Source organism: Neovison vison, chromosome 3, assembly GCF_020171115.1.
Source record: "Neovison vison isolate M4711 chromosome 3, ASM_NN_V1, whole genome shotgun sequence".
NCBI classification, from domain to species: domain Eukaryota; kingdom Metazoa; phylum Chordata; class Mammalia; order Carnivora; family Mustelidae; genus Neogale; species Neogale vison.
Window position 1 is genome coordinate 16,019,049 of NC_058093.1, and position 23,197 is coordinate 16,042,245.

At 39.0% G+C, this 23,197-nt stretch overlaps 1 pseudogene; it reads right to left on the minus strand.

The window, feature by feature from the left end:
* Positions 1 to 1,006: 1,006 nt before the first annotated feature.
* LOC122903741 lies at positions 1,007 to 1,090 on the minus strand (annotated as a pseudogene).
* Between the last annotated feature and the right edge of the window lie 22,107 nt (positions 1,091 to 23,197).

Genomic DNA, 23,197 nt, shown 5'->3' on the forward strand with positions numbered 1-23,197 from the left:
GACAGGACCACTAGTTTACGTCTGGATATTTTATATGACGTGGGTGTTTATGCAAGGAGTTATGCTGAGTTAATTACATGTTCCCAAGTGCATATGATGATTAGCTGGCATTCCCTGAACACACGCTGCTGTAGATGTCCAACCTAACTGATCACTCTTGCTTCACTAAGAAAGTTGTCTTTCCCGGTATCCTCTCCCACCACCTCTGCGGCCAAGTTCATCCATACGGTTGCCTCTTCCCCGGCTTCTTGGCTTTGTATGATGCTGTGATTGCTGGCATCTTCATATTGGGGGGCGGGGGGCGGGGAGAGGGCTGCAAAGAGAATAGTTATTTTTAAATTAATGAACCTCATTGGAGTCCTAACATTCAGCTCTTAGAGTAAACCTGTCCATGTACCCGATCACTGAGATTTAGACGGAAATATCTGCCGTATCAGCCTAAGTCATAGACAAGGCAGGATTCCTCATTTATTGCCCAGAAGTCATTTGGGGCTTATAAATGAGGAACGATTTCCAAATCGCCACATCAAGTAATATCCCCATCGCTCTTCACCTTCCCTCACCTTCTTTTTCCTCTCAGCGCCCAGCTGCCATCCACAAAAGAAACGTGGGGACAAATATAAAAGGATGCTTCTGGGAAGCCCTTTTACTTAAAAAATCATTTTTTATGGCTTTAAGAAGAAAGGTGTAATTCAAAACCAACAAGATGGTGCAGTCACAGCCAACCTTTGGCACAGGCGTCTCGAAGCCTTGCTCAGCTCTCGGAATGGCACAGTGGAAAGAGGAGAAGGGCCATGGCAGGCAAAACAGCCTCCGGCCCCCTCTGTCTTGCCATTTGCCAGGTAGGTGACCTCGACCTGTTGCCTCTGTACACTTCCTTCATTTCACCAGTAAAATGTTGTTTATTGGTATTTGTATCCAAGAACCCAGAGTCTGGAACAGGCTACCTGAATTCACATCCTGGGTCCACCACTCATTACCTGGGGGGCCTTAAGCAGGTTTCTTATCCTTTCTGGGAAAAGTTTTCAATTAGCAATAATCGCGCCTCGGATAAACCTCATTGGCTACGATACTGCCACTGCACATCCTTTCTGAATATGCTTCAATCGTTTTTCAGAGGGAAGGATGACTGGATGTCAGGGGATTCTTCAGCAAAGCAGTGGATAATACGCAGTGTTGGGCATTTAGAAAGTACTTGTCAAGGCAATATCTGTTCATGTTACTTGTGGTAAACTAAATTGCAAGATATTTGTGCCACATCCATAAAAATGCTTTCTGGTGTGAGTGACGATGGATTCCTGCACCCTCTCTTTTAGCTTCTTACACAGTCTGGTTTACAAATATACCTAGGTGCACAGAGAAGTCTCTGGAGACATGGAATGCCATTCCTTATTAATATGTTGGGGTTTTATTGATGAGGCAACATGCAACCAGCAGACCTTGGGCCTGAGCCAGAGCAGTCATTTCGGAAGTAACAAATGGACCTCATTATAGGGTGGTTTTACCTAAAAGGTCAACCTGCGCCATATAACTGGAGGCTGGCCTTGTGGGAAGCTTCTCGTGTATTATATTGCATGTCAATATTAACACGTGTTCTATTACTGCTATTTGAATTTTAGAGTCCTTAGCTTTCCATTCTGTATGCACAGTCACACACACACACACACACACACACACACACACACACACGTGCACGCACCTGCTTCTGGCTGGGACCACTAGTCACCTCACGTCCCGAGCTTCTGAAACCTGACTTTATCGGTTAGGGACGCCTATTTTTCAGGGTAGTTGCCCTGTTGAAATGAGTCCTTGCTGTTTGCAAGTCTCGTTCCATAATTTCATTTGGCTGAAGCAGGAGACAAGTACCTCATTTTAATTAGAATTTCCAGCAAACTGCATTATGTTGTTGTGTGTTATTCCAAAAGACTATACCACATCAAGGACAGCTGTTGACGGAGTAAAACATCCTGTTTATTCTGCCGAAGAAATAAAAATCCGTTCACTCACTTCTCAGGCTCTCTCACCCCGCCACTCCTCACGCATCCTGTGGGACAAAAAGATGTGCCCTGAGGCTCTCCTCGCCCGTGAAATGTGTTGCATAAGATACCAGGTAATAACCCCCGGCACATGAAAATGGAGCATCACCGTGTCGTTTAGAGGGAAGATCTCGGGTTCTGCCCTGTTCTTTGCTCTTTGCGTCTCTGCTGGCTTGCCACACATCACAGAACCCGCTGAGGGATCCCCTTTCTGCCTGTTGCTCCAAGCAAGGTCTTCGCTTCGTTGAAGAGAACTGAGGCTGTGCCGCTTTAGACCTGCAATTAAGTCCCTGCTGCTCTCCAAACCAATGAGTTTTTCCAAGTAGTAATCTAATTTATTTTTCCCATTTTCTAAGTAATGCCAGGGTAAGCGCGTTCATCATTTTAGACTCACTGCTTCTAATTCCTAATTCAGACTTGTTTGTTCAGTAGAAGGTAAACAACCCCGAAGCTATCACCCACCCCCATTTATTTGGAAAGAGAGAGTTTCAGTGGGAGAAGATAAATAGCATGTCAAACATAGTTTGGAGGGGCAGCAACTGAATAATTTCTAGTTTCCTATGCCTGTCTCCAGCTGTTGTGGCCCAGTGTGACTCTGGCATCTGTGTGTTGGCTTGGCTGAGCTGTTACTTAGTCAAATCAGATCAATACTTTAAGCATTTGTCTGATATAACAATCTCAAAATAGTCTGGGAATTCACACTTTGAACTACATGGGTGGGGATGCCTTGTTTCCAGTTACCTGTCTATGAATACATCAACCGGTTGATACCTGTAATCCTAAGATCTCTTAGAAAAGAAAAGGCAGGCCACATCTAGAGAACTGATGGACTCAGGCGGCCCTAGGGCCGCATCAATCCAATTCCACAAACAATGATTGGGTGCTGCTGTGTATGAGGAAACATAGAAGGAGATATAAAGATCAGTACAACATAGTCCCAGTTCTCAAGTATAATTTAATATCAGGCTATAAAAACATCAATAGGTAATTAATTATTATTTAGACTTGGCCTCATTCCAAAAGGATCTAAGATAGGAGAGTACTTGCAAAAATACATGCAGTGGGTTAAAATGAAATAAAATAGGATTACGTGAGAAGGGGTTGGGGAAAAATGAAGGGTAGAGCAAGTTCAAGTGAAGCTGGGAGTGAAGTAAGTTCAGAGAATATATACCACAAGAAATAATGCTTACCAATGGTAGGACAGAAATTATCTTGGAGCTTTCTGGAAAACAGCACAAAAGCAGAAGCAAAATTGGTTTACTCTATGATTGACAATGTCTATATTGATCTTGCTCCAGAAAAGAAGGGCTCTACCAGAGATGGAAACTACACACATCTTTCTCACATAAAGAGGACTTTCATGTATGCTAGTCAGTATCCATAGCTTACTTACAGAAAATACAATCATGATTATCACTAGCTGGAAGTAAGGACAGTTTGTTGCTTATGACTTGTCATTCCCTGTCACCTTCTTCCTTGCTTCAAACACCCCCTTCTATTATCACATGGACACACACACCGGGGCTGAAAATCCTAGATATTAACTGGCTGTCTCAGATTCCCTTGGATATGTGACCCAATAGTGGCCAATGGGATCCAAATAGTAGGATGCTGGGAAGCTCCCTGTCTGTTCATAAACACCAACTCTGGATATATTTACCCTTCTAATAGAAGGGGTGAAAATACTAAAAACCTAAGTGAGACTCATGGAAAAAAATACAAAGTGTAAAGAAATGCTAACATTTGACTCGAAGAAGGAGGTTATCCCTGAAAATGATCTACTGTAAGATTCAGAAGATAACATCAGGAAACCACTGGGAATCCTTGAAAACAATGCAAGAAAACAGGCCACTGTAATTCAGGAGTTTAAGGAGACAGAAAGCTGGGATTAACAATGAGATTAAAATTCAGAATTGACAAGGATTCCAAAAGATCTAAAAAGGTAACAAGACTTCCAGGTAAAGTTGGAACTTTGAACTAACATCCCATTTTGCTCCCTCCCAAAGCCCTTGTAAAACTATTATACAATAGAGACATATATTTACATATATCTCCATGTAGGTAGAAAAAATAGAAAAGAAAATAACAGTAAAATTTTGACACTGGAAAACAGACAGACATGTGGAAATTGACTTAACAGATTTGAGAAAGCCAAATTCTATACTATAGGTAGGATAAACTGATAATCAACCCAACCAACCACAGACTGCCTCAGGAGAGTCAGGAATTAGCAGCACCAGCATTTCTAGAAGACAGGATGAAGAGGGAGAAAGATTACAGAAAAATTAGGAGGTCTGGGAAAGTTAAGAGATACCGACATCTACTGCTCTCTCCTGACATGCTGTCACTCAGTGCTATTTCTTCAGCCCAGCAGGAGCCTGCATTTTATATGATGGAGTAAAATGAAGAATTTCTAGTCTGGGGGACACAAATAGAGACCCTCCCCCCTGGTTCTGTACCAAAAGCAAAAGGGTTAAATACATGTTTGCATCTTGAATACTAGGGTTTAGTCCCTTCTTCCATTGGCTCCCAGAATGCAGGTCTTTATTTTCCAGGAAAGAAATGGATGAGCCTACTCTAGGGGATAGGACCATCCTATGGTACCAAAATCCCCCTCCCAATCCTGACAATGGGTATAGTAAAAGCTTTTCAGTGATTCACAGAAGACAAATAGCACCAAGGCACTTGGAGAGCTCCCCATCAGCCCATTAGAACCCCCACTCTTAAATATGAGCAAATAATCAAAGTTTTCCATACCCCCCCACCCAGCCGCGAAGTACCTAGTTTAAAAGGCGAAGGAGAAAACAAGAGAAAAGAAGGAAACTGAAAGAAAAAGACATGGTGCAGGAAAAAAAGATCATTAAAAATTAAAATGTTACTCATCTCACCAAAAAAGATAAAATAAGTTGCATGCATAAAACAAGAACAGGATACTCTAAAAATCAAACACAGAAACAGAGAATGTAAAAAAGATCCTTGGATAAATGGAATTGTAAAAATGGAATTCACATGACTAGTAGTAGAAATCTCAATCATATTATGAAACTTAAAATCCGTTTCATGAAAGATAACTTGAAAAGTTCCCCTGGCTTCCAGAAGCAAAATCAGAGGGATTAAAATGACAGATATAACAGAGTTACGGAAGGCACATAATGGAAAGCCAGCTCAGAGCATCAGTGCTCTTAAAGGAGAAATCAGTTTAAGTAGAAAAGAAAAAAAAATAACCAAAGCTATGAGATAATGGCTTTTCTGAGCTGAAAATATATTTGTATCCACGGGTTCAAAGCACCAACTGCCTCCAAGCAAATGAATTGCACCTTCTAGCCAGCTTTGGGATTAAAGGAATAAAGAGGAAATTTTGCAAGGCCTTAGGCAAAAACAAACAAATGAAAAAGGTAAGAAAGAAAAAAGCTAATTACAAAGAAAAAAAAAATAAGATGGGATGCTTAAGTGTCTGCCTTCAGCTCAGATCATGATCACAGTGTTCTGAGAGAAGAGTCCCACATGGGGCTCCTTGCCCAGCGGAGAGCCTGCTTTTCTTTCTCCCTCTGCTGCTCCTGGTGTTTGTGCTCTCTCTGGCAAATAAATAAATAAAATCTTTTTTAAAATGAGATAAAATATCAGAAGACAATAGGTTAATATCTACAGAATTTTTTTTAAAGGTTTTATTTATTTATTTGACAGAGAGATCACAAGTAGGCAGAGAGTCAGGCAGAGAGAGAAAGGGAAGCAGGCTCCCTGCTGAGCAGAGAGCCCGATGCGGGACTCGATCCCAGGACCCTGAGATCATGACCTGAGCCGAAGGCAGCAGCTTAACCCACTGAGCCCCCCAGGCACCCCAATATCTACAGAATTTTTAAGAGAAACTATGTCATCTAATAATTTTGTACCCAGCCAAACTTTGTGGGTGAAAATACTCTCAAATATGTAATACATGTATCATTCATAAAAATTATTTGGGAAAAAAATTTGAAGGTGTATTTGTACTGCTTAAGAGAGAAAACAAACTTTAAAATTCTCAAAATTTGAAGGTAATAGTATAACATGACTGATTGCAAACCTTGAACCATTTAGAACTGAGAGATACTCAAATTGGTTCTTATAAGTGTGGTTATAAAAGTGGGTGTCAATTTCCAAATGTGTTTTCAAGTTAGAAAATATGTAATGGTTTGAAGGATGAAGGGAAGGGACAGAGAAAGGGAGGAAGAGAAAAAGAGGAAGAGAGTTTTAATTACAGTGATAATAACAGAAGTGGGAAGAAAAGAGGAGTAGAACATAAAATTAAGCCTAAACTCAGTAGTTGTCAAATTTTGCTGTGCATTGGAATCAGCTAGGAATTTTTATGAAACAGTGATGCCTGACTTCCACCCTCTGGCATTTTCATCTAATTGGTTTGGAGTCCAACTTAAAGCTGGTCCACTACTTCCAATGGGCAGCAACGTTTGGGAACCACTGGCTTCATTAAATTGGAGAAAGCAAGGATGGCAAGAAGATTTTAGCTTACTGTTCCAACTCTTGTTAATTGGTAATGACCGCCTGAGGGCTTTGCTGAGGTCCTATCCAGGCTCAGTGGGAAAGTGCTCTAATCCATTTACACTATCTTCACTGGAAGGGAAGAGAAGGACATCACACATTTGTCATTCCTGGACTCAAAGAGATTTTGAAACTAAAGTAACTATTAGTGGCTTAAAAAACAGCATGGATCTCTTCCAAACAGAGATGATGAAAACAAAGAAAATATAGTTATATAGTAAAAGTCAGTTAAAAAAAAAAAAAGGAAGGAAGAGGATGGAGAGAGGGACAGAAGGAGGAGGAAGAAGAGAGAGACAAGGAAGAAGAGGGGAGGAAAGAAAACATAATGGAAGACATCACAAAATAAATTGGAAATATATAATTAAATAGTTTATTAAGCCTACAAATGTAATTGTGAAAGTGTCCTTCTTTTAAAAATATTGTCTTTAGATTGTATGAGAATAAAAGAGAAATCCATCTATGTGACATTTTCTAAAGCCCCATCTGATACAAAGTTGCTAAATAAAAATAGACTCAATGATGAAAAAGGAGACAAATATATCAGGCAAGTACAATAAAAAAATAATCACAATACCAATAACAAATATGATAGAAACTAAAGCAGAAATATTAAATGAAATGAAGATATCCTGTCAGAAAGTATATTTCATAATGAATATAAAACTGTCATGAAATTTTATGCATCACATAACACATCAAAATAGAAAACTGAAATCTGCTATAAATTAGAAAAAATGGACAGAAGTGCAGTACTAATGGGAAGCTTTAATAATAACTCTTTCTCTTTTTGATGGCTGACAAAAAAATGTAAATCAAACTTTATAGCACAGAAGTATAGAATGTAATTTATTTCCAATACTAAAAAAAACTACCAAAAATAAAGGATTATGCAGCAATAAAAATTTTTGAAGGTGTATAGATTAAATATTCTGATTAGAAAGTAAAGTCATTATATTAAAAATGTTAGAAAGGTCATTATTAAGGTAAGGAGAAAATTAATGCTGCAGAAAATTGAGGAATTAACAATAATAATGGTACATGAAAAAATTTATGGGATGTGCCAAAGCAGTATTCAGTAGAAAAGTCATAGATTTCAATGTGTTTTATTGTATTGTGTGTGTGTGTGTGTGTGTTGTGGTTTTTTTTTTTCTTTTTGGTTTCTTTTTTGTTTGTTTGTTTTTTGTTTTTTGCTAAGGAGGAAAAGGCAAAATAAATGCTCTACAAACAACTGATGTTGCTATGAGAGCAATGTCCTAATCTGAAGGCAGGTTAGGTTGATGCTGAGAGTCATAATGATTTCATGAAATGAGATCTGTCTCTGCCTCTTGTGTTCCTTCTTCCAAAAAAAAAAAAAAAAAAAATTCATTTCAAATTCCAACCTTAGAACTGGCTGGAGTGATATTTCTCACCATTCTTCTGTCATCCCTGGCATTGGTGAAAAGTTTGGGGTTTGTAGATAACTTTTTATCTTGTGTTTTAAATCAAGCTTAATTAGTATATGAGAAATGCAAGAAGTAATGAGAAGTTATTGTACTACCATTTGTAAATCCATAAAGAAAATAGCTTCTTTCTGAACTCATCAGTCTTCATATAGACTAATTACGTCTTTTCTGCTCTACTCCATTCTTTTTTGAGGGGGAAAAATAGGCACAGAAAGAAAAGTATGCCCTGTGTCAAATAAATTAATGTTTTCTACAAGCCCAATTGCCTAAAACGTTAATTCATAAGAAAGTTAAAACTTTAATAAGGCTAAATGTAAAACATAAAACTACAACTTCTAAAAGAAAACACAGAAGAAAATATACATGACCTTGGGTTTGATAATAAGTTTTCAAATATAATACCAAAGGTATAATTCACAAAAGAAAAACTTTACTTTGTACTTTACTAAAATTGGATTTTGTAACAATTTTGGATTTTATTAGAATTTTTATTAAAATTATTAAAAATTATTAAATTTTTATTAGAATTTAAAAATCAAATTAAATTTAAAAATTCTGCATAAAGCAGAATTTTCTAATTTATAGAAAAAGACAATGTTGATAGAATGAAAAAAAAAAAGCCACAGACTCAGAGAAAAATATTTGCAAAACATATATCTGATAAAGGGTGTCTATCTAAAATATACTAAAACATCTTGAAATTAAACAGTAAGAAAACAGCCAGTTTTAAAAAATGGGCAAAAGTCTGAGCAGACACCTGACTACAAATGACATACAGAGAGTCAATGAGCATATAAAAAGATATGGGGGTGCCTGAGTGGCTAAATTGGTTAAACTTCCACCTTTGGCTCAAGTCATCATCCCAGGGTCCTGAGATCAAGCTCTGCATCAGGCTCCCTGCTCAGTGGGGAGTCTGTTTCTCTTTCTCCCTCTGTCCTTCCCTGCTAATCACGTGTGCTTGCTCTCTCTCAAATAAAGTCTTCAAAAAAAGTCAAACATCATTTATCATTAGAGAAATTTAAAATAAAACAACAGAATAATACCAGTACATTCTTATGATAAATGACAACAATCTAAAAAAATAAATGCACAAATTGCTGACAAAAATGCATAGCAACAAAACTCTCATCCATTGCCAATAGGAATAAAAAAATGTATAGCCTCCATATCATATCACTCCATATCACTTCGGAAGACAATTTGACTGTTTCTTCAAAGCTAAATGTACTATTACTATGAAGTATAGCATTCATGCTCCTAGATATTTACCCAATGGATTTGAATACATGGTTACACAGAAATCCGCATGAAAATGTTTATAGAAGCTTTATTCATAATTGTCCAAAACTAGAAGTAATTTAGATGTTCTCCAATAGGTCATGTGATAAACAACAAAAAAAAAATACTAGTTTTTAGTGATAAAAAGGAATGAGCTATCAAACCATGCAAAGATGTGGAGGAAGCTTAAATGCATGTTGTAAGTGAAAGAAGGCAGTCTGTGAACAAACAATATACTGTGTCGGTTCCATTTATAGATATTTTGGAAAGAGAAGAACTTTAGAGAAGATGAATAGATCAGTTGATAGCAGGATTGGGGTTGTTGGTGGGGGAGAGCTGAATAGGAGAATCACAGGGGGATTTTTTGCTTAGTGAAACCATTCTGTATGGTGCTATCAATGTGGATATGTGACACTTTTATCAAAACCAACAGACCTTTAAAGCAGGAAGAGTGAATCTAAATGTATGAGAATTTTACAAAACATCATTTAGGTGGTTGGGACATCCCAGGATTTAATGACAAAAGAATCTGTTTTACAAGTGGATGAAACAATTTTACTGAAGGGGGAGAGGGGAAAAAATGTGGACATAAGTAACTGAAAATTAGTGGACTCTTCTAAAGCAAATGGAACTGCACAAAGGCACTGTATGCTGGTTGATAAAGTTGTTGCCCATGGATGTATGCAACAATGTCCGTGTACATGGGAACTGAATCATTAAGTCAATAGATGGCAGATGTTGGGAGACAGGTTTCCCACTGTTGGAGTGTGATATTACAGACAAACAAAGGGAGAAGGGTAAAATGATCCATGTGGAAAGCTGTTAGAGTTGGAGATATCAACATGAATTCACACATAGCTTGAGAGAGAAGTATTTATAGCTATGTGCATATACGTGGGTTAGTATACATACATATATTAATTTGCTCTGTCAACTGACAGGGCCTAGAAACTATGATTCCTCAGCAGTAATAAGCATATCTAGCACCCAGGGTCCATTTCTAATACCACTCTCCAGTGAAAAGAACCACCAGCTCCTTGGAAAAATGGTTTATTCTAGGCCTGAAGGAGGAAACATGCAGGGTGGGCCTGGAGCGTCTTGTAATGCCAGAGGTAAGGAAGTGCTCAAAAACACAGTGAGGGTGCAATGTCAAAGAGATATAGGAGCCCAAAAGGGTTCTTAATGGCCAAAACTGTAACAGTTTTAGAGCAATGAAGTAAACAAAACAGTATTGAATCATAACTAATGGGAGAAGAGAAATGCTCCCAAGAGAATTTCAAACAGTGTATGTATCTATCTGCTAACGAGGACATGAATTACAAGTCCCACTCTTTAAGGGTGGTCCGTGAAGAGTGACTTGCCAACAAAGGGCACATTGTGGAAAGGGAGGCAAGAGAAACTTGATAGTGGAGAAACCTGACAAATGTAACCCCAGCTAGGTCATCAGGGTTAACATCAACCGTGGTTAAGTATGATGAGAATGGTAACCTACCTCTGTGGTCTCTCGCCCCTTAACCCCTAACCCTAGCGTAATGAGAAGAAAAACATCAGACAATCCCACTTGAAGGACATTTATGAAATACCTGACCAGCCATTCCTTACGACTGGCAGGGTCATCAAAAAAAAAGAATTTCTGAGAAACTGTCACAGCCAAGAGGAGCCTAAGGAGACATGATGACTAACTATAATGCGATATCCTGAATGGGATCCTGGAACAGGACTTCAGGTAAAAACTAAGGAAATGAGACTAAAATATGGGCTTTAGTTACTAATAATGTTTCAATATTGATTTATTTATCATGACAATGCATCATTCTAATATAAGATGTTAATAATAGGGAAAATCGGGCATGGGATACAGGAAAAATCTTATTTTCAAAAGCTTTCTGTAAATCGACATTTAGAAATCTGTTCTAAAAATAAAATTTTATTTAAAAAGTCCTTAAGAATTTAAATTGAAGCCTCTGTAGTGCAACATCTCTAGATTCCATTTTATTGCTATTACTTTGGTAGGACTTGCCTTTTCCAAGGTTACCTAGCCACTGGGCAGAGTGAAACAATGCAGAGCCCAAGCCAACAAGTATGATACTCTGAACCAGAGCCAAATGGACAGAGACCCTTACTCCATATCACATTAATGTTTTTAATGTCTCTTGCATCATGCTTGGTGAATCTTCATAAACTCAAACTAAAACCAAGAATGGCTACTTTCCTGAAGGGCATAAAGTGGTTCTCATCCCACTGGCTCCAATCAGGCACATCAGACACAGACAACAGCATGAATCACAGTCAGCAGGTCCTGATGATCAGTTCATTTCCCCCATCACTAGCCCCTCCTTCTTCCCAGCTGGGAACTTCTAGCAGGCTCTGTAGCCTGGACCAGGCTACTTATGATAGAGTTGATTAACCAAATTAACCAATTTGGCTCTGCACATTTACTTCCCACTATTTACTCTTTGGCTATTTTAGTGCTTATAAACATACATCATAGGCAGCAATAGCAACCAGCCCTGAGCCTTTGATATGTTCTCATGTACCTAAGGACATAAATACACACACACACACACACACACACACTTGTATATGCATCAAAAAAAGTCCATAAGAAATTTTATTACACTGTCGATAGTAGTTATCTTCTACCTACAGGAGGAAGACAGGGATGGGATTGAAGAGAGTTTTGCTACATTCTTTTTTTTTTAAGATTTTACTTATTTATTTGATAGAAGGAGAGAGAGAGAGAGAGAGAGCACAAGTAGGTGGAGTGTCAGAGACGGAGAGGGAGAAGCAGGCTCTCTCTTGAGCAGGGAGCCCAATGTGGGGCTTGATCCCAGGGCCCTGGGATCATGACCTGAGCTGAAGGCAGACACTTAACTGACTTGCTTTTTATTTCTATCTTTAAGGATTATTTTGACATAATTCTATACTGTCCCAATTTTTTTATGATAAGCATTTGTAATTTTGTAGTCCTTTCATAGTACTAATTTGTACAATGTCACAAATTAATTAAATTTTTTAAATGTAAGGAATATACTGTTAGCTGAAATTATCTTAAGAAAACTGCTTCTATAGCGTGCCTGAGTGGGTCAGTCAGTTAAGTCTGACTCTTGCTTTTGGCTCAGGTCATGATCTCAGGGATCGATCTCATAACCCTGAGATCATGACCTCAGTGAGGAGTCGCCCTGAGATTTCTTTCTCTCTGTCTCCCTCTGCCCCTCCCCACTCTCTCTCTCTAAAATAAATAAATAATTCTTAAAAAAAAAAAAAAAGAAAGGAAGAAAGGAAAAGGTTTCTACTATATACAATGTGGATGGAATTTGGAGATTTTATTGGAATTTTACCATCATACCCAGGGGCAAAAACCCACCAACAGGGTCTTTCAGGACTCAGAAGTCTTCCAAGGACAGAAACTAAGTAAAATAAGGTTTTGACTAAAGCTCAGAGGGTGACGGAATGGGTAAGAGAAGGGAGGTCATTCGTAGCATCAAGAACTATAGTTTCCACTTCTGCGTCTTGTTAGTCGAGCCCAAAGATTTAATTTTTCCACCCACTTTCCCTTTTCTCTTTCCTCCTTTGATTAGGAGTTGTCATTTTTCTTTGTATCTTTTTTCTCCTTTCCTACATACTATTGTATATAAAGTAGGTTGAAATAATTTTTTGATTCACTACTTAAAGAGAAAAGTGATGGAATGATAACAAAAGTACAGGAGAAAAGCATTTCTCAGGGAGGTAATGCTTTTTGAAGGCAGTGACCTATTTACGTGTCCGGTATCTATGTCACTTTTGATATGACCTTGGGTTACTTCTTGTTGAGAAGTACAATTATCTGGAGAAGCGTCTTTAGAATTGTGTATGTGCTCCAGACAATCAAGGGATGAAATAGCAGAAATTTTGGGTGTTCCTTTCTGGATATATGTGAGATTTTAGAAAATACACCTGTTAAAGGTCTCTCTTTTTTAAGGGAACTCCTCCAATCTATGGGAGTAGGGTTCTTCAGCAGTCATGGCTCTACTCTGTGATCCTGTCCTTTAAGCTGTAACTATTCAAAAAGACCTAAATTGTGGCGCCTGGGTGGCTCAGTGGGTTAAGCCTGTGCCTTCGGCTCAGTTCATGGTCTCAGGGTCCTGGGATCCAGCCCGGCATCAGGCTCTCCGCTCAGCAGGGAGCCTGCTTCCCTCTCTCTCTGCCGACTTGTGGTCTTCTCTCTGTCAAACAAATAAATAAAATCTTAAAAAAATAAAAATAAAAAGACCTAAGTCAAGCCAATCAGATATGGCCAAAAGGGAAAAGTCATGTGATAAAAATGTAACTGGAGGCTCACGCCTTTTTTTTTAGAGCGGGGAGGGGCATAGGGCAAAGGGAATAGAGAATGTTAAGCACAGTCCAGGCTGCACTGACACAGGGCTCGATCTCATGATCCTGAGATTATGACCTGAGCTGAAATCAAGAGTGTGACCCTTAACTGACTGAGACATCAGGCACCTCTGTTCAAATGTTTAAGGAGGGGAAAAGTCCTACATGATCTTATTAATTTTGGTAAAAGTTATTCAGTTGTATGTGACAAGATCAATATAGTAACTTCTTTTAAAAAATTATAAGAAAATACAGCAGTACAGAAAGTAATGATTTGAAGTTTTCCCCCAAATGAAATGCCCATATATAATGTATATCCATGTGTAACATATATATAACAGATTTGACTCAAATAGATACCTCAAATAGGTATATTAGCTATATATGCAATAATTGATTTCATATAGAAATTGAAACAGAGAAAGAATGAGTTTGGAAGGATAACAGGATTAGAATATTTCCTTTCTGAGGGGCACCTGGCTGGCTCAGTGGGTTAAGCCTCTGTCTTCAGCTTAGGTCATGATCTCAGGGTCCTGGAATCGAGCCCCACATCGGGCTCTCTGCTCAGCAGGGAGCCTCCTCCCCCTCACCCCCGCCTGCCTCTCTGCCTACCTGTGATCCCTTCTGTCAAATAAATAAAATCTTAAAAAAAAAGAATATTTCTTTTCAATAAATTAATTTTAGTGAGATAAAATTCACATATAATAAAATAAACCCATTTAATTGCATTATTAAATGCATATGAAGAAATACACCCATTTCAACATCCATATAATAACCAGTACAAACCAGACAAAACATTACCATCGCCCCCTAAAATTTGTGTCCCACATCTTACCCTGGCTCCAGGCAACCACTGATTTATTTTCTGTCTCTATAGATTACTTTTGACTTTTCCAAAATTTCATATAAATGCAGTCATATATTTTATACTGTTTTGTGTCAGGATTCTTTTTCTTAGTATACCACTTATGAAATTTGGCCAGATTTCTGTATGTGCCAGTAATTTATTCCTTCATATTGTTGGGTATTATACCATTGTATGGCCATATCACAATTTATTTATCCTCTCTCATCTGTGGATGGACATTTGTGTTGTTCCAGTGGTGGTTATTGTATTTTTTAAAGTGACTATAAATATATGTTTATAAGTCTTTATATTAACATATTTTTCCCCCTCAGGTAAATACCTAAAAGCAGAATTTCTGGGTTCTATGGTAAATGCATAGAAACTTCCCACCTGCCTTCTGAAATGACTATGTCACGGGATTTTTTTCTCCTTCGGTGCCCATGGTTCCTGGGAACACTACTTGGAAGAATGATGAGGTAGACCAGACAGAGGGGTAGGCAGCAAAGGAAAGTTTATTGAGCGATAATACAACGTTTGAGTGATAGTACAAAGTTCCTGAAGACGGAGGGGACCTGAGAGGGTTGCCACCAGTATTTCTAAGGCTAGGGGCTTTTATGGACTTGTTGGCAGGCTGTTTTAATTTGATTAACCCTACCAGGAACCATAGGCACCAAAGGAGAAAAAATCCTGTAACATAGTCATTTTGGAAAGCAGGTGGACATTGTCTTTTTTTAAATTTTTATTGTCTTATTGCATTGGCGAGGCCTTCCAGTATAATCTTAAATAGAAGTGGTGATAGCAGAAAACCTTGTCTTATTCACTTCACTGACATAGGGGACATTTTGTTTATCATCACTGAGAATGATACTTCCTCCTTTTTTTTTTTAGGTGCTTTTGTCAAATTGAGCTAGTTCTCTTCTATTCTCAATTTGCTAAAAGGTTTTATCATGAAGTGGTATTGAATTTTATCAAAGTGTATTTTTTTCTGCTTCTATTGAGAGGCTCTTTGCTTTTCTCCCTTTTTATTTTATTAATGGTGAACTGCATTAACAGGTTTTCAAACATTAAACAAACCATATATCCTGGGATAATCCCTATATGGACATTATATATTATACTTTGTATATATTACTTTTGTCTTATGTTAAGAATAAGTCAAGGAAGCATATTATAAACCGTAGAGCAACCACTAAAACATGTAGAAAAAAGAGGCTTAGAGAATAGGACATAGCGTAGATGCAGCTACTTTTGGAGCTGTTCTCTTCATATCCTTTTTTTCTTTAGTACTCTGTCTTATAAATCCCAGCTGTCTCTGCCTGTTCAAACTCCAATCTCTGCTTTTTTAACTTAGCAAGATCACTCTGCTCTGCTTGTATTTCCTCTCCCTGAGCCACAGTCCAGGAAGTGCCTAAGATAGAAGGCCAGTGTGATTATTGGGCTCACTTTGTTTGCCTTGTCTAATGGATTACAGTCCTGTGCTGCAAGTGTCTGAAAATAACTGAAAAATATGTCTTGATTTCTAGTTGTTTAGTGTGGGAGGGAAAGCCTGATACCAGTAACTATAATATTGCTAAAAATGAAAATCACAAGATACTTTTATTTTATTTTTACAAGATAGTTACTTTTGAAAACATAGTCATTCTACCAGTGCTAATATACAAGTAGGTAATCTTACCACAAAAGTAGGTAATGTGATGGTTCAAGAAGAACTATATAATATCAATAATTCAGACTCTTTTGTAACAGAGGTAATAAAAAAGCATAAAAGTTAATTACCTTTGCCCAGATATTTGAGGCCTAGCTATAAAAATTGTGTAGGTGAGATGATGGCTTGATGAGAAAAGTTCCACTCAAGACTGGGTAACTAGCCTTTAAAACTCAGTGAAAAGAAAAATCTAATATAGAGAGAGAACATAAGCCAATTAAAAACATATATGCTAATTATAGGGAAACAGTGAAAAAAAGTATTTTCTTTTTTTTTAAAAGATAAAAGTAAAACAAAAATTGGCTACTTTGAAGCAAGTCAGTGAGGGGAGGAAATGATGATCATTAGTCTGAGAACATTTAGGTACAGGCAGAGGGTAGAGCCTCAGACCCCTTGGGAACTTTTCTGGTTTAAGGATTCTATGATTAAAAACAAAAACTTTAAAAGCCATTACATTAATAGGCCTCATTTATAAACCATCAACGAAAGTATCACCTTATAGACATCCTGTTTCTAGTTTTTAAGAAAAGGCAAAGGCAAAGTCTTTTCTTCATTCTAAGGGTGCCTTTAGATATTTGGGACATGTACAAATCAAGAGATATAAATTCAAATTAGATTGGAAATAACTTTTGCAAGGTATTATATAAATCACATCATTATTATAAATACCATTTTACTTACTTATATAATTCCCATCTCATTAACTCTTCTCTACTTCTCTGTACTTGAAGAAAAAGAAATCATGGGCTTTTCTGTCCATGATTCTCCAGGCTCTTAACTCTTTTTCTTACTTCTAAAAAGCATCCACAGCACAGCTATCAGCAGTAGGCTAAGGGATGTATATTCTGTCCTTAAAAGAGCAAAGAGTTAAACTAAAGGTTGTTCTACACTTATGCATTAATTTATTCTTTCCACAAACCTTTTTTTACCCCCATCTAGGTCAGGAATGACAAATAGATTTCATATTTAATGCCATCCTCTATTGACTGTTCGTAGCTAATTGGAACTCTGTACTGAGAAGGAAGATGCTTTCTTGGTTCAGCCAGTTTGATTTGTAATTGAATCCTGCCCTGAACTGAGGAGGAGGAGAAAGCCGCAGGAAGGTACATCCTTGGTTCAAGGGCTATTACAGTGCATAAGACAAGGTCCTGTTCCTAAGACCTTGGGGGGAATAATTCTAGCAATAACAAAAACTGTAATGATTGTAGTGTACCAATCAGGTCTCAGTCAGAAAAATAAAGTCACCTCCAGGTATTTCAAGTAGGAAGGGATTTAATGGAGGAGATTGGGTAATTATAAAACTGGTGCGCAGGCTGGAGGAGGGAAGACAAGGGAAAGCTACCACAGGTCCTCAGCTAGCTTTCAGACTGAAGAAGTAGCAAGAACTTAAAATGCTGGCACAGATAAGAGCTGTCTGCCACACTGCTGCACATGGGAAGCTGAGCTCCTGGCCATGGAGCCAAGAAAAGAACGCAAATCTTCCTTTCAAAATCTTCCAGTCTTTCTACACTTTTTTATTTCTCTTCATGAAACATGTACTATCATTGTCCTGACAATACATCCTCACCCCTGTCTTTATCATTGTTTTGCTAGTTGTTTCCTCTTATTTTTAAGTCCTTAAGTCACAAAAAAACAAACAAGAACCCCCCCCCAAAACCAAAACCAAAACCAAACCAAACAACAACAAAAAAAACCTGTCCCATTAAAAACCATATAGATCCTCAGCATTCTTGCTTCTGGAGCTTCTGTTCTACACCATATCTAACTCATTAACACACACTTATTTGGGGGGTAAAAAAATATAATTTTGCTTGAGGAAATAATTTGGCTACAGAGAGCAAATTTAATTTGAGATTGGCTATGATTCCTTGGCAATTACTCTGCATTGTTGGAAATTCTTGCAAAGTCAGGAAAATTTAACTTTCAAATTGTTTTAACTGTAATGAAATATTTAGGAGTAGTAAATATGATAATTAATGAAGTTGGCCCAACATTACATTTTGTAGATGTTTAAACATGAATTAAACTCAATTTTGCAGTTTTATTTTTGAGGCGAATACATTTTTTTTTTCTTCAGGTCTCAAACACGAAGTTCTGTGCCTCTATAGTGCTCATTAGCAAATATGGTCCAGAACCCTGCACATTTCAGTCTTAGCTCCTGCTCTCTCTCTCTCTCTCTCTCTCACCAAGCTTAGTTCCTGGAACAGGTGTGAGCCTTTACACATTGTCCCAATGAATGGGATGACCTCCATTATCCCCAAACACTCCCAGGCCTGGTACACACTCTTCAAGGTTTATCTTCTTTTTTTTTTTTTTTTTTAAGATTTATTTATTTATTTATTTGACAGAGAGAGATCACAAGTAGACAGAGAGGCAGGCAGAGAGAGAGAGGAAGGGAAGCAGGCTCCCTGCCGAGCAGAGAGCCTGATGCGGGACTCGATCCCAGGACCCTGAGATCATGACCTGAGCCGAAGGCAGGGGCTTAACCCACTGAGCCATCCAGGCGCCCCAAGGTTTATCTTCTAAACAAGTTTTTGTTAAACTCACTCACACCACCCATCTTCCTACAGACTTGATCTATTCCTCTTGTCTCATGGAAACTAAAGTTTGATTAAGAATCTTTGTTTCCGTGTCTGCATCCCTTCTCAAAATGGAAATAATTTGAATGGTGTAAGACTTTATTTTAGCATGGATCCTTAAACATGTGGAATCCACTACTAAAACGTGGTGAATGAATATAAACTTATTAAGTACCTTTCATGTACCTCTTATAGGAAAGACAAAATAGTGAAGGTTTTAATACCATCCTTACCATTATCCAGATCCCTCCATTCTTAAGAGTTTTGACCTGGGAGAGGAGAATGATCAGTATCACTCTTGAATTAATTATCTCAACTTAAAATTCTGTACTCAGTGTGGTAAGTGTAAACATTTCTAGTTTATTTTCGTATGGTTTTCTTTTTCAAAAACTGGGTAACCAAACGTGTGTGGACAAAATAACATGGTATAATAATGTGTTCCATTGTGGCATGTTCTCGAATATCAAACATGTTCATATACATAATTTTATTTGAGCCGTACAGAGAATATGTCAAAAGCAGAGCTGGCCATATCATCCCCATCTTACAGATAGAGAAGTGGATGGTTCAGGAGGCTAATAAGAGGCAGAGGCAGAATTTAGGTTGCTATCTAATCCTAGTTCCACTCTCTCACTACACACTTTGCCCCAGGTTCCAGAATGTTAAATTGAAGGCAGAATGGTTATAAATTAGCAAGTGGGATAATTCAGCAGTGAATGTAAATGAGAGTTATAAGATAAATGACATTTAGTGACATTAATTAACTGATTAAATTAAACCTGATATTTTAATCAGAATTTGTTTGTGTAAAGAGCTGGATAAAATGAAATGTAGTTTAACCTAGTTACTTTTAAAATTCCAGTTACCATAACAACTTCTTGTGATTTCAATTAAAGGTAGTCTTTTCTTTATATTATTTTTAGAACTTTAGTTACCATAACAACCAGATGCGTGTATTTGATCAGTTAAATTATTCCCAAAGAGTTAAAGTATGGTGTTCTCCTGGAAACAATCAAAATATGATAAGTGGCATGTCAGGAATTAATGCCCAAATGGTGACGCAGACTCGATTTTTCAAGGAGCTCACATGTGAAATAAACGACCAATGAATCTTCCTTTGTATGTTGGGCTTATGATGTGTCTCAGTTACAGAAATCAAAAAGAGATTATTTATCAATTGGAGGAAAGTGGAGATGTCAGGTTCTGGGGTAATATGAATTGTCAGAGCTACAAAGAGAAATGATGTAAATGATAAATTCGTTTTCACTGGGTTTTGGGACTTTACAGGAAACAATATTACCAGGGCTTTGCCCAAGCTGGGGGTAGGGAGAGGAATTTGGCTTTTCAGGATTGATTACATCTGAAAAGACTCTGCCTTTCTGTGCTCTTCTGCTCCCTCACTCCTCGGCCCACGCAGGAGATTTTTTAAAGGAGTCTGCTCCTGTGTTAAGAAGCAGTATAACAAATAGCATGGAGGACAAGGGGCATTAGAGAGGAGAAGGGAATTGGTAAATTGGAAGGGGAGGTGAACCACGAGAGACTATGGACTCTGAAAAACAATCTGAGGGGTTTGAAGTGGCGGGGCGGGGGGGGGGGTGGGAGGTTGGGGTACCAGGTGGTGGGTATTATAGAGGGCACGGCTTGCATGGAGCACTGGGTGTGGTGAAAAAATAATGAATACTGTTTTTCTGAAAATAAATAAATTGAAAAAAAAAAAAAAGAAGCAGTATTCCGGGGGCGCCTGTGTGGCTCAGTGGGTTAAAGCCTCTGCCTTCAGCTCAGGTCATGATCCCAGGATCCTGGGATCCAGCCCCACATCTGGCTCTCTGCTCCATGGGGAGCCTGCTTTCTCCTCTTTCTCTGCCCACCTCTCTGCCTACTTGTGATCTCTGTCAAATAAATAAATAAAATATTAAAAAAAAAAAAAAGCAGCAGTATTCCACTATCAATGAGAGCTACTACATACTGAGAGGCTCTGCCATTAGACATTAGGTAGAGGGAGTTCAGAGACGGAGGAATGGCAGGCATAGAGGAAAGAGACTGCTGGGGATGGGTAAGGCACAGTTAAGGGGGCCAACCAAGTAAGGGGGGGCAGAAGAGAAGGAGGGGCAAGGTAGGAGAAACAACCGCACGTGTAGCCATACAGCCCTGGTAAGACATAAATAGGCCTACATTTAAAGTGCTGACGGCTACCACTTTCCATATCACTTCCCATCATACGGAGATTGTCCTGACATATTGGGCCCAAACGCACCACTAAGTAACATCAGGAAAATTCCTTTGCTCTTGGAATCAAAGTCCCTCACCTGTTTGAGGTAAATTGGCCCTCCCAGGCAGATGTCTGTCTTTATTTTTGATGGGCGCCCATCCACCATGGAGGTAGTTAAGGACAAAAGGCACATCTGGTTGCCCTCAAGGAAGGGCCGAGTTGCCCATTATGTGACAGATAAAGATGGCCTCTCCCTGTTATTTGCCCTCTGCCCATAAAACCTGGAGGAGAGAGCTGTCTTCTTACCCACAGCCGGACGCAGTAGCAATAGACTGATGGTAGGAGTGTCAACCGTGGATTCCGGGTTTAATTATAGTCCTCTTGCTTAATGAGGTTTCATGAGGAGGAGGGGGTGGGGGATTCGTGCGTGCTCATGTGGCTGGGGGTTATTTAATTAAAAAACAATAAAGCTGCCAGCTGCTGCTGGTTAACAATCTGGAACCCTCCTCGTCCTCCACACAGACAAGAGCACGGCGCAGAGAGATGAGGCCTCTCGAACCTGCCGTGTGCTGAGGTTCTGTTCTCACCCCTACATCACACCACCCATTTCCTTCCCCAGCTCTCTTTGGCTGCCAGAAACATTGCTGTTCAGAAAAATGTACAGAGCCAGACTATTGAAAAAAAAAAAAAAATCCCATCCACCCTCTTTCCTAGGTGTGCTTGTTGGGAAACAAAAAACATGCCTCTGGAAATAGGCAGAGGCAAACTGAACAGAAACTAGTATTTTCCAGTTCCTATCCCCTCTGTGTATCCTGACTATGGATTTGGGAGGGGGCATCTCTCACTTTGTTTTGAGAAGAGGATGGGCATGTGGTCTCCTACTGGTGTGGTTCCCGGTCAAGAGTTCCTAACTTGGGCACCTGGGTGGCTCAGTGGGTTAAGCCGCTGCCTTCGGCTCAGGTCAGGATCTCAGGGTCCTTGGATCGAGTCCTGCATCGGGTTCTCTGCTCAGCGGGAAACCTGCTTCCTCCTCTCTCTCTCTGCCTGCCTCTCTGCCTACTTGTGATCTCTCTCTGTCAAATCAATAAATAAAATCTTTAAAAAAAAAAAAAAAGAGTTCCTAACTCTTCCCTACTTTGAATAATCACCTGGGAGCTAGTTCAAGTATATATATGATTTAAAATACATACACACATAGCTTCTCAGGCTCTTCCCTGGAGTTTCTGAATAAATTTGTTTCTGAATCTGTGCTGTTTTTCTTTCTTTTCTTCCTCCTCCTCCTCCTTCTCTTCCTTCTCCTCCTCCTTTTTCTTCTTTAGCAGGGCGGTGGGAAGGGGCAGAGGGAGAGGGAGACAGAGAATCTTAAGCAGGCTCCACACCCAGCCTGAAGCAGACCCAGGGCTTATCTTAGCCCTGACATCATAACCTAAGCCAAAATCAAGAGTCAGGTACTTAACTGAATGAGCCCCCCAGGGGCCCCACAGAATCTGTGCTGTGAATAAGGGCCTTAGTTATTTTTCAATCAGAAAAATGGAAGAAATTCTCTTCTCTCATTGCCTGTTCACGTAAGGGACCAGAGCAGGGACTGGAGAAAAGGAGGTGAAACAGAAAGGTCCTTTGGTGAGGGTAGTCTTCGCCTTTGATATTTCAGTTACCAACAAAGGACTGAAGTCTGTCTATGATTTTCACTTTTAATGGAATCCCCCATCTCCTAATGTAGCCTCCTCAGCTAATGGGAAAGCGATGTAAGTACACTCTGTGTGTGTGGCAGTGGGGAAGCTGATGAGGTGTGATACCTAACAACATCATTATTTCCACTAGAAGTTGAACGCTTCCTATGGCAAATTTTTGACTCCCTAGTTGGTACTTAAACCAGGAGGCCCCACTTACTAATTAATCAGGTTCATGCCAGACTTCCAGGTTTCCCTCCCTAATAAGTGACAACCATACATTTGACTGTTAGGTTTTAGGGCTAAAAATCCCATTCTGGGTAACCTCTCAGCCCCCGGCCAATAAGGCACTGGTCATTCTACCCTCTAGTAATCTAGTAACTGGCCTACAGTAACAGTGCCTTTCTTAGGATTACTGAGTCTCGGGGTGTCATCCACCTTGGGATACTTGGCCTCACAAGTGCATTCTCTGCACCCAACTTAGTACCCTGTCCCCAGTTTTCTCCTTTTCACCTGTTGGCCAGACAATCAGTTTATACTCT